The sequence below is a fragment of the Mesoplodon densirostris genome, chromosome 1, assembly GCF_025265405.1.
Source record: "Mesoplodon densirostris isolate mMesDen1 chromosome 1, mMesDen1 primary haplotype, whole genome shotgun sequence".
Classification (NCBI taxonomy): domain Eukaryota; kingdom Metazoa; phylum Chordata; class Mammalia; order Artiodactyla; family Ziphiidae; genus Mesoplodon; species Mesoplodon densirostris.
The window spans coordinates 20,429,909-20,446,186 of NC_082661.1; positions in this window are offsets into that span (position 1 = coordinate 20,429,909).

Genomic DNA, 16,278 nt, shown 5'->3' on the forward strand with positions numbered 1-16,278 from the left:
TTCTGCCCTCAAAGGATTGATGGTCCTTTTCTTTGTCACACTCCCAGTAAAAATTAGAATAATTGTTTTTTGAGGAACCGTTTTCTGGGTCCCAGAAAAATCTGTCCTGAAATCAGCTGCAGCATCAACATGCACCGTTGATGGAGCTCAGCCCAGCCAACTGTACAGGTGGCTTCTGGATTTGGGGGATTATCTGTGGCTCAAGTATAATCCCAGGCTGTCTGCCCCGACCAGTCCCCAGCAGCTTCAGGCTTCCCATCCCCGATCTTGGGGAACTGGACACGATTCACCCATTCAGCAAGTATTTACTGAGGGTCAGCTTTGTGCCCTGGTAGCTGCAGGGACATGCTTGAGGGAAGCATGCTTCTACCCCCAAACTCAGGACTAACCATTTTATTGTGAGCCTGAGGCAGGAGGGGACTGCCTGATGGAAAGCAGCCTGCCTCCACTAGGGAGGGGCTTGTTTACTACCGACAGAGGGGAGTGAGGTTTTTAGAAGGAAGCAGAAGTCCAATTCTGAAATCAAATGCAGTCAAACCAGACAACAGCTAGCTGACCATTGCCTCTGGGTCTCAGATGCCTTCAGTCAGAGGCACTGTCCTCCCGCTTCCAGTGGAATCCCAACGAAGATGTGATGCTGGGGCGGGGGGGTTTCTTTCTTTGGGATTATACGTGCCAGCCTTCCCTGCAATCTGCTCCTCCTCTAGTGTCACCCAGCCCCAGACATTTCAACCTACAACCACACATGTGTGGAACACCCACATGGCCAGGCTCTGTATTGGTTGCTGGACACCAAAGTGAGCAGGACTCACTCTGCTCCAGCTGCCCCCAGCTCGGAGAGGAGGCTTGGTCCAGCACACAGACCTCTTTTTTTTTTTAAATTAATTTATTTATTTGCTGCACCGTGGCATGTGGGATCTTAGTTCCCCGACCAGGGGACCAGGGATCGAACCCCTGCAGTGGAAGCGTGGAGTCTTAACCACTTGACCACCAGGGAAGTCGCCACAGGCCTAAGGTCCTGTAGGCAGTGTGGAAGAGCATCCACGGTCAGGTGTGCGAGGTGGGCCATGGAGGTGAGCTTAACGAGAGTGAATCAAGGTGAACCAGGCCATGGAGTGGGAGAGTGGAGGACATTCCAGGCAGAGAAAACTGCTTGCGGTAAAGGGAAAAAAACCAAGAACCCAGCAAAAGGTATGTGCTGGAGGTACGTGGGAGACTAAGGCATTTCTGGCATTTATTAGAAAGTTATGCGGGCTCAGGTGACAGAGGGACTTGTGTGCCATTTAAGGCATTTGGATCTTATCGTGTGGCTGGAGCAGCCCCAGATGAGGGCGTTACTCAGTGAGTTGGTCAGGTGAGCATTTGGGGGCCTCACTGAGGTGGCACTGTGGAGGATGGATGTTTTATTTGCAAGTGGAGGTGGGGTCCAGACCGGCGTCAGGGAGACAGACAGGCGACTTTTGTGGGTAATCCAGGCCTGAGCTGATAAGGGCCTGCCGGAACTTGGCAGTGATAGCAGCAATTGAAGAGGCCACACAGATGGGAGAGACATTTAGGAAGTAAATTGCCGGAAGGGATGGGATGGCGGAGAGAGGAGTAGAGGGTGACTGAGTAAATGGTGACACCTTTAGATAGGGACCCTATAGGAACAGGTCCGGGTGTGTAGCAGGAGAGGGGGCGGGGGGGTGACGTTTAGACTTATTAATAAATAGGAGTTGATCCTGGGCCACCCAAGAGGGTAGTGGAAAGGTGGCCTGGCAAACAGTGCAGGAAGGTCGTCCATCAGTGGATTGCTCTGTCACGTCCCACCCCAACAGATCACCAAGTCCCTGGCTTCCAGAGACTCTGCCTTCCAGATCTCATTCCTAACCTGCCCTTTCTAGTCCCATGGCCAGGGCCAGCTTCCTGGGTGTGTGGCCTGTGTAGCTGCACAAGGCCATCCTTAGAGGGCATGACGCTTGGTTTGATGCTCTGCTGTCACTCTCTTGAAATTCTTTTTTTTTTTTTTTTTTTTTTTGAGGTACGTGGGCCTCTCACCGTTGCGGCCTCTCCCGTTGCGGAGCACAGGCTCCGGACGCGCGGGCTCAGCGGCCATGGCTCACGGGCCCAGCCGCTCCGTGGCATGTGGGATCCTCCCGGACCGGGGCACGAACCCGTGTCCCCTGCATCGGCAGGCGGACTCTCAACCACTGTGCCACCAGGGAAGCCCCTGAAATTCTTGATAATTTTTGGACAAGGGACCCTGAATTTTCCTGTTGCACTGGGCCCCGCAAATTATGTAGCCCGTGCTAGCCATAGCTGTAGTTAAAGGGCCTCATTATCCCCTGCACTGGGCCCTACAGTAGCATCCTGCCTCCCAATCGCCAAGCCCTCTCCTTTCTCTCTTGTCTTCTGCAATGTGATCTTTTTAAGCTTAGATCAGAGCACAGAGCCCACCTGCTCTGCTCAAAAACCCTCAGTGGCACCTACGCACTGTCTGATAAAATCCAAATTCATTAGTGGAACATCAAGGTCCTTGTTCTAGCCAGTTGGCCGTAACCCACCTCCAGCCTCATTTGTCTCCTTCCTTCCCCCTTCCCCCTTCCCCCAGCCCCAGGCTCCAGTCACACAAAACTGCCTATTTCCTAAACTTGCCCAGTATTTTGCTGCCTCCACACTTTTCTACAGGACTTGAGGGCCTCCCCCATTCCTTTGTTAGGAATCCTTCCCTGCCTTCACACACCAGCTCCAGAGCTACCGTTGCACCTCCAAGAAGGCCCCCCCTTAATCCCCCAGCCTGTTAATCAGTCGCCCTCCTGGGTGTTCTCACATTGTGCAGTTTCCCCCTCCCCCAACAGAGTGTTATCTGTCCTGCCATTAGTTTGAAGGCTCCCAGGCCATACTCAGGACTTATCCCACCATCTGTGACCCAGTCATAACACCCAGCACATGGTAGGAGCTCAGGCAGTGTTGGTGGAATGGAATCCAGTGCTTGCTGAGGCTTGAAAGCAGCAGGCATTTTAGGAGGCACCTAGGGGAAAAGTTGGCCACAGCATAAATCAGGGCCTTAGACCCTGGGTCAGGAGGCAAGATAGGAAGCTGTGGACGCACAGGCCCTAGGATCAGGAACTAGAATTCAGAGGCCACAGGCCTAGGAGGAGGAGGAGTGTGTCTGAGACTGGAACTGTTTAAATAATCATGCCTCTCTCCACCCCCCACCCCCTGCCCACTGCTTTGGAATGGGAGTGAGGGGGGTTCAGGGAAGGAAGCAGAATTTAAATTAACATGAGCGTATGAGGCAAGACCTTGTTCTGTTTGTCATTCACTCTCCCCTGCCAGTTCTGCTCAGAGTCGGGCAAGGAGATTTTTATGTTTCTTCACCCTCCTTGACCGGTCATCCTAGTCCTCAGGTCCCGGTTCATCATTGCGATCTGGTGTTCTTACCCTTTGAAGGGTCATAGTGCCCCTTTTTAAAAGTGTGGGCCTGTTCCTTGGAAAAGTGCACACACAGCTTTCAGCTTCCAATGTCAGGGGGTTTCACGGACCTGGGAACTCCTGTGATCGTCCCTGCTTCCTTCCTCTGCCCATAAAGTGGGGCCAGGTGGCCTGTGGGGATGGATCAGAGGGTGCCCCAGAGTGCCACCCCGAAGCCAACCCAAGGGTCCTCTAGCAGCTCCAGCCCTCAGACGATGCATTTTGCCAGCTCTCTTCATTTGCTTGTTTCTCATCATGAAAGTAGCGCGTTTGCTCGTTGTTGAAAAGGTGGAAAAAGCAGAGACGTGAAAATGATGGGTTTTTTTTTAAGAGCACTACTTTCTTTGGTGTTAACATCCCCAATCAAGACTGCTGTTGGGTCTGGACCCAAGACTTGCTTCCCACCATCTTGGTCAAAGGAAAGAGCACTGGACTAGGAGTCAAAGATCTGGATTCCTGTCCAGCCTCTGCTATGACCGGCTTCTGTTGTTTCCCTAATATTTGTAGAATGCTTTTTGTGTGTGTAGGTGTTTTTCTCCCCATGACCCTCCCATCTCCCTTGCCCCCAAGATCTTAGAGTGGAATGAATACAATGTTCACTCGGGTACAGGCAGCACTTGCTGTGTGACTGTTGAGAATCACTCACCCTTTTGTTTTCCTGTCATGGTTTCCTCTTCTATAAAATAGGGACATTAGTGCCTATCTGCTAATGGTGAGTGACAATGACATAATATACATAAAGCTATAGCCTGACGCAAGCATAAGGTATTTGTATGGTTGTTGCTGCTATTAATAATATCCATCAGCAAAGCATTTACTCAGTCAAATCCTGATGCACTGGTACATTCAGTTTCCTCTTCTGTAAAATGGGAGTGAAAATAGGACTTAGCTCATAGGTTACTATCAGGATTCAGTGGGCTAATCCACGAAAGGTACTTAGAACAGTGCCTGGTGCATATTAAGAACTCAATAAACATTAACTAGTTGAACAGACTGTAGTATTTTTTCCAGCCAAGAAAAGACTTTTCTAACGGCACAGGAAAAAAAAGACGGGGGTAGGCATGACAGGGAAGAAGGAGTTACTTGCTGTCTAATTCAGCTGTCAGTGAAAGAAAGAATTACTAGAATCCTGTGAACTTGTTCTGAAGGCTTACTGAGTACAAAAGGATACTTAAAGAGTAAAAATCCCCAGACCCACTTACAGTAAACTAGGACGGACAAGAAGCCATTCACACAATAATAAGTGCTAAGTTAGGTGGTTTTGATATTGAGACCTGAAGAAACTTTACAGAAGACAGATCAATAAAGCCTGGAGCATTAGAGCAGGCAAGTCTGGGAGAGGGGTTTAGCTTTGATAAATAACCCCTCCAATTGTAAGAGCAAGGACTTTGGAGTGTGACGTTTAAGTCCCCGGTTTGCCGCTTACTGATTGTGTGACCTTGGACAAGTTACTTCACCTCTCGAAGCCACAGTCGTCTCATGTGAAAAAAAAAAAACGGGGCAGGGGCGGGGAGAGATAATAATAGTACCTACCTCATAGGGCTGATGAGAAGATTAAATGAAGTACCTACAAAAAGCCCTTCTCTGCCTGCTGGAGCATGGTGAGGGCTCCGTGTGAGCCAGTATTTTTCTTTATGAAAAGTCACAGGCAGCACGGAAGCACAGAATCTTGGCAGTAAGGAATTGTAATTCTATTTTGAAATTTTCCAGGGAGGGAGCTTACTGCCTCATGAGGCATTTTTGAATGAGGCCAAAAAAGGAAACAAGCATATCCTGTGATTTTTATGAGATGTCAGGTATGTCCTGAGCCCTTCACTTAATCCTCACAACCTCCCTGTGATGTAAGCACTATTGCCCCCATTTTACAGTTGACGAAGGACGAAGAGCTGAAGCTGGCTTCCCTGTATTTTCCACTCTTTGCTTCCAGGTCTGGAGAAATACTGTCTAAACCTAGACCCTCTTTGAAATATTTGAAGATGGTCATCTTGTCCCTTTCCCACCTTATCTTTTCTAAGATAACAGTCCTTGTTCCTTACTATAACTGTTTTCTGAATTCCTAGAAGATTTTTGTTCATTTGCCAGAACTCTTTACTTGTGATCCCTGAATGAAACGGGGGTGCAGCAGAGAATGTCCATTTACTCAAAGTTCAAAGGTCTGACCGAAAAAGAGTGGCTGTGGACATGGTTAGAGAAAGGAAGAGATGGAAGAGAGCAAACACTTGAAAGCAAAGATGCAGTTCTTCCCCTCCACTGGGGAGCCACAGACTATTTCTGAAGGATGCGAGGGGGATTTTTACCCCCACTCCTAGCCTACCCCCTGCAGCATTTCAAGTCTGGCCTGGATGGGCATGGGGCATCCTTGAAAGCTACAGGAAGTGGGCTGGGTGTGGGAGGATGTTAGAAGGAGCAAGTTTGTGGTCCCTCCAGCTTCACCATAGAGATTCTGGCTAGAAAGATAAATGGCTGGTAAAACTTGGTCTTTTTTTAAAAATGGGGAGTGTGTGCCCTTAAGTGAGCATTGTATTTGCTCCATACTAAGACTCTGGGGGCAGTGAGGATGGGAAGGCCATGGGGAGAAAACCACCTATATGTGAAAAATCTACAGCCTCTGAGTAGAGATCTCTCTGGCTGCTGGTTTTCTCTCCCCCCTTCCCCCGCCACCCCTGCTGTGTGGTGCCTGGAGCTGTGTCCCACACTCCAGTCTTTTACCACCTTCATGGACTTTGCAATATCTGAGTACCACCTCCTCTATCATTCCTGAAATTGATTTTTCAGAGACTCATTAAACAAACAAACAAAAAACCAACCCATATTTTGTCCTAAACAGTAGTCTCTGAGGTTTAATAATCTAATCGTGGTTTTTTGTAGTAGAAATTAAAATATATGACAATTCAAATAGACTTTCATCTGTATTCCACCTACAGTCACTTCTCCTGCCACTGGGATGCCACTCTGTGCTTGGAGAAACAGTGATTGCGTTCTGGAGTAAAGGAGACAAGCGTCGGGCCCAGACTCTGGAATTGGCCAGCAGTGCAGTCTTGTACAAATGGCTTAGACTCTTCCAAGGGACAGTTTCTTCTTAGTAAAGTTGGGATAATTAACAAGTTGTAAAGTAAAAACAAAATAATATACTTGAAAGTACCGTGTAAAATGCTTGGGATATTCCTTCTATCAGTAACTTCCTTGCTCCTGGGGAAGGTGGGGTCTGGAATCCTACCTCCTCTGGCCTAGAACTAGTGGGAAAACATTCCTAAACCTCAAGACTTCAGAGCCAGGGCACTGCCTAAGGTTCCACCAGCCAGGGCTCCGCCTCTCACCTGCTGTGGGACATTGTGGGAGTCACTCCCCTGCTCCATGCTACGTTTCCTGTCTTTAAAGTGGGAGGAGTTTTGGCGGTGCTTCTCAAACTTGATTGTGCCTAAGATCACCTGGAAGCCTGCTGAAATGCAGATTCTCCTCCTGGGGCTGGAGAGTCTGCATTTCCAACCAACTTGCAGGTGATACTGTTGCTGCTGGCCACAGACCACACTTGGACTAGCAAGGAGTTATTTTACAACTCCTAGAGGTGTTGAAAGGTTTAAATTAGACAATACATCCTAAACATTTAGCCCCAGTGCTTCCTTCAGGAGCTTATCCAATAGATGGTACCCCTATTATCAGTATTATAGTGATTGGTGTATATAGGGGTAGGGGTGGGTTGAGAGGTAACCCCAGATAGAGAAGAGGTTGATGAGAATTCTTGTAACTGTGGGGTTTGGAAAGAGCAAGTCCTAGCTTTATAACCCATGCCATAGCTGTGTGAGTTTGGCCAGATCTCTTGACCTTTCTGAGCCTCAGTTTCCCCCTCTACAAAGGGGAGGGTGGTTGAATTAGATGGTGTCTAAGGATTCTCTCAGCTTTAAATCCAAACTTGAGGCCAGTGATCTCTGCACCACCCCCACCACTAAAGGACACATAACAGGCCTGACCTTGGCCATAACCTTGAGCCACATCTGTTGCAGGGATGGGCCTGCTCAGAGCCCGCCTTGACTGCAGGGAGGATGAATAACTGGAGAGCCCAGCTTGGTGCCCTTGGTGTTCCTTGAGCTCTGAGTGACATCACCCCCGGAAGCCTCTGTTCCTTGGGCCTCATGCAAGGTTCTGCCTGCTAGGGGGGAGGATTTGCAACCGGGATGGGAGCAGGCTTGTCACGAGTTCAGAAAATGGATGTAAAAGGAGGCATTTCAACATTCCATCCCACTGCTGCACTGCACCGGAGGCAGAGGTGATTCACGAGTAGACTGTTTGTAAGCATGATGCCAACCCTTCCACATACCCCTCCAGACTCTGGTGTGGAGACCCAGGTGGCCAGAACCTGCAAGAAACTCGCCCGTCAGTGGAAGAAATAGGCATCCAGCAACCTAGTCCCCAAGCGAGAAGAACAGGCCTGCTGAGATGCTTGAGTCCCATGGCTGCAAGCACCCTGCCGGTGCAGCCCCTTTATTAATCCACAAGTCTGTATGGAGCCCTCACCAGGAGCAAACATTTAGTGAGCACCTGCTGCATACCTCTGGCTAAGCAAGTTCACCTGAATAACTGATTTAACCTCACTACATCCCAGTGGAGAGAGCCTGGTACAGAAGGGGGCATCCAGGTTCAGAGAGGTTAAATGACTTGTTCAGGGTCACACGGCAAGACATCCAGCAAGGTTCACAGCCTGAGCAGAGCCCACCAGGTTGAGCTGACACCCTCCCTTCTCTCTCCTCTATTATGAACTTGTATCAAAACCCCTGTCCTTCATGGTTACACTCGATTATTTATGTTTCCCTCTCCCCGCCCCGAGCGAGGGAGGAGCCAGCTCCTAAGGTCCCTGCAGCCATAGTGCCTAGCCTGGACCACAGCTGACCCTAGGAAGACATCTTGCCCAATGGGAACTCAGATCCTAGCACTGTACTGCTCACTCCAGGGCTGAGAGGGGAAGGAAGAAGAGCCCAGGGCTTCATTCCTGACCTCAGGAGCTTACTGTCTGGGTGTTAGGGACCCAAATCTGAATCTTGAAAGGGAAAGAGGGTCCATGAGTCAGGCTGGACTTGGTTATAGATTCAGGGGGCTGGGAAACCCAGAGGAAGGGGAGATGGTTGAGGGCCCAGCAGTCAGGGTGGGCCAAGGAGAGGTGTAAGAACTGAAAGCAGGGAGGGTTTACATGGGCAGAGGGGAGAAGCTCGGCCACTGAAGGAGGCAAGGGAGGTGGCGGCAGCCAGGTGTCCTCTCCGGGGAGCAGAAGGCCATCCTGGTGGGGGGCAGGGAGGCTCTGGGGATGGTAAGGAGGTGGGGGAGGTTACGTCCAGGAAATATGGCCCGTTTTGTGCAATCAGGCCTTGCGCCGATGAAGCCTGAAAATGGTGATTACCCTTTGGCCTAGTAATTCCACTTCTGGGAAATGATCGTAAGGAAAATCTTCAAAACATGGGGGACGTAAAGCTCTACTTACAATAGTGTTCATCACAGGGCTATTTATACGAAGGTAAAAATGGAAGCAGCCAAAACATTTCTCATAAGAGAATGGTGAAGAAATCGGTACATTCAGCAGCCATCACGTGTGACGTTTTCAAAGATTCTGAATGATGTTCAAAATCAATTATGTTAAAATATTGAGGGAAATGGCAGGTTACAAAGGACAACGACAGCTGCATTTATTGAGTGCTGTTTGCTAGGCACTCAGTGCTTTACATATTTGGCCTCATTTAATCAATACAACCATCCCAAGAAGGTGGAATGACTTCCGCAGAACAGATTCGCACGCAGAGTGAGGCTCTCCCAGGTAGGGGTGGAAGAGCTGGGATTTGAGCTCTGGTCACACTCCAGTGTGTGCTGACCACCACCTGATGTAACACGACCACTTCTAGCCAGGAGGCCTGAGAGAAATATAGCAAATATTAACAAGGGTTCTTTTTTTCAGGGTGGGAGGTCTGTGCGGGGGTGTGTGATCCCCCCTACTTTTCTGTATTTTCCGAATTTTTCCTTATGAAGTTGTGATACTCTTTTTGTATATTTACCATATTTTCAGTTATGTATTCTGCTTATCATTCTGCAACTTCGTTTTTTCCATTTACTAGTAAGTCTCAGTGCTCTTATCTTCCAGATGCCCTTTAGTCTTTTGCGGGGGGCCTCAGAACATTCCATGGTACGGATTTGGCATAATTTATTTATCTGGATCTCCTATTGAAGGACATCCTAGTCTACACCTCTTTGGGCAGAGGGTTTTGTTTGCTTTTAACAGAAAAGAATAAACTGGGGGGAGAAGTACTTCTAGGTGGCTATACATGTGGCTTTGGCAGATTGGGGTGGAGGGATTTAATTAGGGGCTCCAGATTCAAGGATGGTCCCTGTTGGTAAAAATGGCCAGCTGGAGTGAGTGGATCTATTTGAAGGATGAGTTTCTGGTGTCTTAGGTTTCCAGTAATAATATCCCCCACACCCCATACTCCCCCTCGGGGCAGCTCTATCAGCTGACTCCCCTTGGCAGGTGTAGGACCTTTCTCTTTGGAGGAAGTTATAGATTACGATCCCTTCTGCCTTGGCTTCATATTGACACACGGCTTAATTTTGTTTTACTGTGGGCAAGTCCTCTTCAGGAAGTCAGTTACTCCAATGCCTCTGGGCTACCAGGATATGCAGAACTGACGCTACTCCATTCAGTTCTACCAACTTCCCTGGAGGTCTTTCATAACAAATAGAGTCTGAAAAACCGGAACCTCAGTCAGTTCCTCACACCTGCTGTGTGGCCTGCAGCCAACTTTGTTAGGGCCCTGGGCTGTGTGCTTCATTTATATGGAAGAAGGGGCCAGAGTTAGATTTCAACCAGCTCCAACCTTCTGCTGCGATCCGTTGAGGCCTTAGTGAGAAAGGCACAGCGCTGCCTCTTACTAGCTGTGCGATCCGGGGTAGGTTATTAACTTCTCTGAGTATCAGTTTCTCATTTTTTTTGTTTTTTTTTTTGTTTTTTGCGGTACGCAGGCCTCTCACTGTTGTGGCCTCTCCCGTTGCGGAGCACAGGCTCCGGACGCGCAGGCTCAGCGGCCATGGCTCACGGGCCTAGCTGCTCCGAGGCATGTGGGATCCTCCCGGACCGGGGCACGAACCCATGTCCCCTGCACTGGCAGGCGGACTCTCAACCACTGCACCACCAGGGAAGCCCTAGTTTCTCATTTGTAAGGTGGGGAGAGTGAAATACCTGGTAGGGTTTTGCAGATTAAATGAACTACTGCCAGGAGTTTGGTGGCTAGCACAGTAGCTATGCCTGGAAGCTGAGCAATGAATTATGGGTGTAATACTTAAGGATCCTTAGAATGGAAGCCCCTCGGCTCCCTTGAGCCCAGTCTCCAGGAGGTTACCTGGGGCTGCCCAGGAGAGCTTGGCTTTGAGATCCGCTGATACAGGCAGGGAAGCCTATTCGTTTCTCAGCCAACAGGATGGTACCCTGAACTACCTAAGCTAAAAAGCAAGAACAACAACAAACAAGCCCCCCTTTCTAAAGGCAGCTCCTAAGCCTGTAAGAGTCCAAACTCGCCCAGCTGCGATCTGGCCAGCATGTTATGTACCTCCTCTCGCTTCATCCATAGATTTGTCTTCATCACATCACTTCATCCTTAGCCTCGGCAGCCAGAACATCAACCTATAGCTTCTAAGAGGGGAGGCATCACTTATTGAAGTTTAAAGATCTGGTCCAAAATGTATTATTAGAGAGTGAAAAAACTAAGTGAAACAAAAGGTCTGGAACTACTATTGTAGGAAAAGAAAAAAACCACTTAACTAGGTGGGTGTGCGTTTTTATAGACATATAGACCTTCTTGTTCTTACCTATATTCTGCTGGTATAAGAAATTCCCTAGTATAAAAGCTATTATCAGCTAACGGCAGCCTCTTTGGGGGAGTGAAGGGAGCTCCCCCTGTTTACTTTCTTTTTTTAAAAAATTTATTTTAAAAAGATTTTTGGCTGTGCCACACGGGATCTTGGTTCCCTGACCAGGGATCGAACCCGTGCCCCCTGCCCTGGAAGCACAGAGTCTTAACCACTGGACCACCAGGGAAGTCCCTCTGTTTACTTTCTTTATTGTTTGACTTTCTGATAATGAGCACACCTTTTGAGAGAGGCAGTCATTGTAGCAGTTAGGAATGAGGGGTATGTTGGAGTCAGACCATCTTGTTTAGCTTCAAACTCAGGTATGTGTCTCTGGATCGGACACTGAAGCTCTTGCAGCTCATCTGTAAAGTGGGATGACAGTAATAACACAACTGACCGCATGGGGTTGCTTAGAGGGTTAAACAAGGAGATGCATATGCTTAGCACAATGCCTGGCACTCAGTAAACACTCAGTGAAGTTCAGCTGTTACTATTACTTGTATAACTAAAAATAACAAGTATGTAAATATTTCTTTGTCTATATATGTAAACATAGGACGGATATCTTGAGGCTGCACATGCCTTCCTGTGATACACTCAGCCCCCTAAAAAGGAATGTGAGAGAGGAAGACAGAAAAGGGAATGACTGCCTGTTGACTAGCCAGCTCTGAAAGCCCCTGCCCCATGCCATGTTCTCTATTCTCACAAGAGGGGCAATTAAAGAAAACACTGGCGTGGGAGAGGGGAAAACTTTTAAAGGCCCAGAATAGAGGCCACCCGACCCCCAACACTGCCCCAAGGATTAGCTGGTGACAAGGCTGGAGAAGGGACACAGGTTTGTACTGTCTCTTGAACTGGGAGCTTCTGGGGCAGGAAGGAATTAGAGCTGTCCTACTCATTCGCTCATTCAATGAATATTTATTGAGGGCCTGTGCTATGCCAGCCAGCAGGTCTAAGCCCAAGGAGACAGCGTGGACAAAGAAGACCAAAACAGAACAAAACAGCAAATAAACAAACAAAAGCTTATAATCAGAGAGCTTACATTCTAATGGAGGTAGATAGACACTAAACACAATGAGTAAGACTAGTGGCCTGTGGAATAGTCATAAATGCCACGGAGAAAAATTAAACAAGGAACAGTTTAGGGGTTACAGGGATAGGTTGCAAAGGAGCTCAGGAGGTAGAATTATGGGGGGCCCCAAGCAGAAGGCAGAGTGTTCCCCGCAGTTCAAGTCTCTGTAGATTTCTTTTCTTTCTTTCTTTCTTTCTTTCTTTTTTTTTTTTTTTGCGGTACGCGGGCCTCCCTCTGTTGTGGTCTCTCCCGTTGCGGAGCACAGGCTCCGGACGCGCAGGCTCAATGGCCATGGCTCACGGGCCCAGCCGCTCCGCAGCATGTGGGATCTTCCCGGACTGGAGCACGAACCAGTGTCCCCTGCATCGGCGGACTCTCAACCACTGCGCCACCAGGGAAGCCCCTCTGTAGATTTCTGAACCGCATCCTTATTCAGAAGGTCTCCTTGAGTCCCAGCCCTCAGAGATCCCCAAACCAGGTGTGTTTCTGACTGCACATGGAAGGTCCCAGCTCCGGGAAACTGAAGGCAGGGTTAAGGCACTCAGCCTCCATGAGAAAGTCATCCAAACACTGCTTTGAAAGGCAAAAACCAGGGGAGCCCCGCTGAAGCAATGGTTCTTGGCCTTGAGTGGCCTGACGTCACTGGGTGGGGAGGCGGGGTTGTTAAACTTCCGATTTCTGGATCCTGCCACAGACCCCAAACCTCACGGTCTCTTGGGGTGGTCTGCCGGGCACCCCACCGGGAGAAACACAGGTTGGTGGATTATGTATGACCCAGACATTCATCTCTAGGTACACTAACCTGCCCTCTCACCCCTGGAATCTCAAAAACACTAAGAGATTCCCGCCCCGTGAACAACCTACTTATTTTAATAATAATGGCTGCCTTTTACTGAGCACTTAAACTGTGCGCAGGGCTCTCTGCTGAGCACTTCAGATTTATTATCTTCCTTTAAGCCTGACAGCAACCTGGTGAAGGAGGTAACATTCTCATAAGGAAGCTGAGGCACAGCGGTCAGTGGCAGACGTGGGACGCAGACCTAGGCTTGCCTGACCCCAAGCTACGTTCCGAAGCTGTTCCCTGCACTGCACCCCTGCAGTGCTCCGCTGGGCCCTTCTGGGGCTCCTCTCCACAGCTGGATTGCAAACGGCTTGGTGCCAAAGTTGGCTCTTAGGCTGTTTATATTCCTCAGACAGAATTTTCTTGAATTAACCACACTTGCCTTCTCAGAAAGAGCTAAGAGAGCGTTCGCTTTCTCCCCAGCTCTCGGACCCCCAGCCCCTGAAATCGCATCTCTTCCTCCTCCTTCCTAAGTGGACGGAGCCAGTCCTCGCTGAGCTCCTGGGACTCTACTCACTTTCCTTGGACATTTACCAGAGGGCCTTGTATTTGAGTTCTCTGCCTTCCCTGCCCTCCCTTCCCCTGCCCCTCCCCTCCCCTCTCCTTCCCTCCCCTCCGCTTCCCTTCCATGAGTTCCTCTTGGGCTGTGAGCTCCTGGCTGGCTTCTCCCCATCTGCCTCCCAGGAAATAGCATATAATAGGCTCAGTGAATTCAAGGGGAGCTGGTTGATAGCATTCAGACTCTAGATTTCTGTGGCCATAAACCAAGGACTATCTTTTTTTTCTTCTTCTCTAAATCACATTCATTTTTATTTATTTATTTATTTTAAAATTAAAGTACAGTTGACTTACAATATGATATTAGTTGCAGGTGGACAACATAGTGATTCAATATTTTTATAGATTATACTCCATTTAAAGTTATTATAAAATATGGTCTATATTCCCTGTGCTGTACAATATATCCTTGTTGCTTATTCATTTTATACATAGTAGTTTGTGTCTCTTAACCCCCTACCCCGTATCTTGCCTCCCTCCCAGTCCTCTCCCCATGGTAACCACTAGTTTGTTCTCTATATCTGTGAGTCTGTTTCTGTTTTGTTATCTTCATTTGTTTGTTTTATATTTTAGATTCTACATATAAGTAATAACATACCATATTTGTCTTTGTCTGATTTCACTAAGCATAATACCCTCCTGGTCCATCCATGTTGTAGCAAATGGCAAAATTTCACTTTTTTTTAATGGCTGAGTTTTAAATATATATGCCACATCTTCTTTATCCATTCATCTGTTGACGAACACTTGGATTGCGTCCATATTTGGCCATTGTAAATAATACTGCTGTGGACACTGGGGTGCATGTATCTTTCCAAATTAGTATTTTCATTTTCATCGGGTATATACCCAGGAGTGGGATGGCTGAATCATATGGTAGTTCTATTTTTATTTTTTTGAGGAACCTCCATACTGTTTTCCATAGTGTCTGCACCAATTTACATGCCCACCAACAGTGTATGAGGTTTCCCTTTTCTCCACATTCTCACCAACATTTATTGTTTGTTGTTTTTTTAACATTCATTTTTATTTAATTTATTGAGTACCTACTACATGCCGGGCATTGGATCAGGTACTAGGAATTCAGTGATAGACAAGGTAAATGAGTTCCCTGCTGTCATGGATCTTCTTTCTAGTGGGGAAGACAGGTAATACACAAATAAACTCAGCAAAGCTAGCCTGTGTGGTAGGAGCTGGGGAGAAGGGAGAGCGATTATAGCTGGGGGCCAGAAAGGCCTTGCTGTGGCGGCATCATTTGAAGTAATGATGGAATGATCAAAAAGAGCCAGACATGTATGAATCATGGAAAGAATGTTCCAGGTCCTGAGGCTAGGACCAGTGTGGTCTGTTTGAGGATTCATGAATGCTACTGGGACTAGAACTTAGTGGGTGAGAGAGAGAATGGTAGGAGAGAGCTTGGTCAGAAGTCCAAAATGGGTCTTACTGGGCTAAAAGCAAGGTGTCAGCAGGAACGTGTTCCTTCTGGAGGACCTAGGGGAGAAGCCATTTCCTTACCTTTTTCAGCTGCTGGAGGCTGTCTCATTTCTTGACTTAAGGTTCCCTTCCTCCATCTTCAAAGCCAGCAAAGGTGGGTTGAGTCCTTCTCACACTGAATAGCTCTGACTCTCCTGCCTCCCTCTTCCGCTTATAAGGCCCCTTGTGTTGACACTGGGCCCACCAAAATAATTCAAGTTAATCTCCCCATCTCGAAATTCTCGACTTAATCATATCTGCAAAGTCCCTTTGCCATGTAAAGTCACACATTCACAGGTTCCATCATTAGCGGGGCATTACTCAGCCACCACCACCAACACAAGCATGCCAGAACTCTTGATTTTGTCTCCCAAACCTGCTCTTCCTCTACCTTCCCCATCTAAGAATATGGCACCCCCATTTACCTACCCAAAACCTGAGGTCCTCCTTGATTCGTCTTTCCCTCGTGCCCCACCCCTGCCGCATTTCACACATCCAAAATTCATGTGTGTTCACCAAGACATTTCCTCTTTTACTACCCTCATCCAAGCCTCCACTGTCCCTCACCTGGACCTTGGCAGTAGCCTCCTAACTGGTCTCTGTTTCTACCCTATCCTCCCAACAGTTCATTTTTCAAGCAGCCAGTGATCTTTCATCATCACCCTGCTTAAAAGCCTCCAATGGCTTCCCATCTCAGAATTAAATCCATTCTCCTCACCATGGTCTGCAAGGCCCCACATAATCTGAGGCTCCCAGACCATCTCTTACCTTTCCCTCTTGCCCACTAAGGTAGATGAGCTGGGACTACTGAGAGTGTTTTCTACCCCAAACAGCAACAATGCCGTCCATTAATTGACCTCTCCTCCTTTGTCCGAGTTAAGCGTTTAATCCTCACAGCAACCCAAGAGAAACAGTTGGGATTGGATTCCAGAACAAAGATTTCATTCAAAATAACATTACTACTAATAAGTGTCCCTCTGACTCTCCACCCTCATTCTTC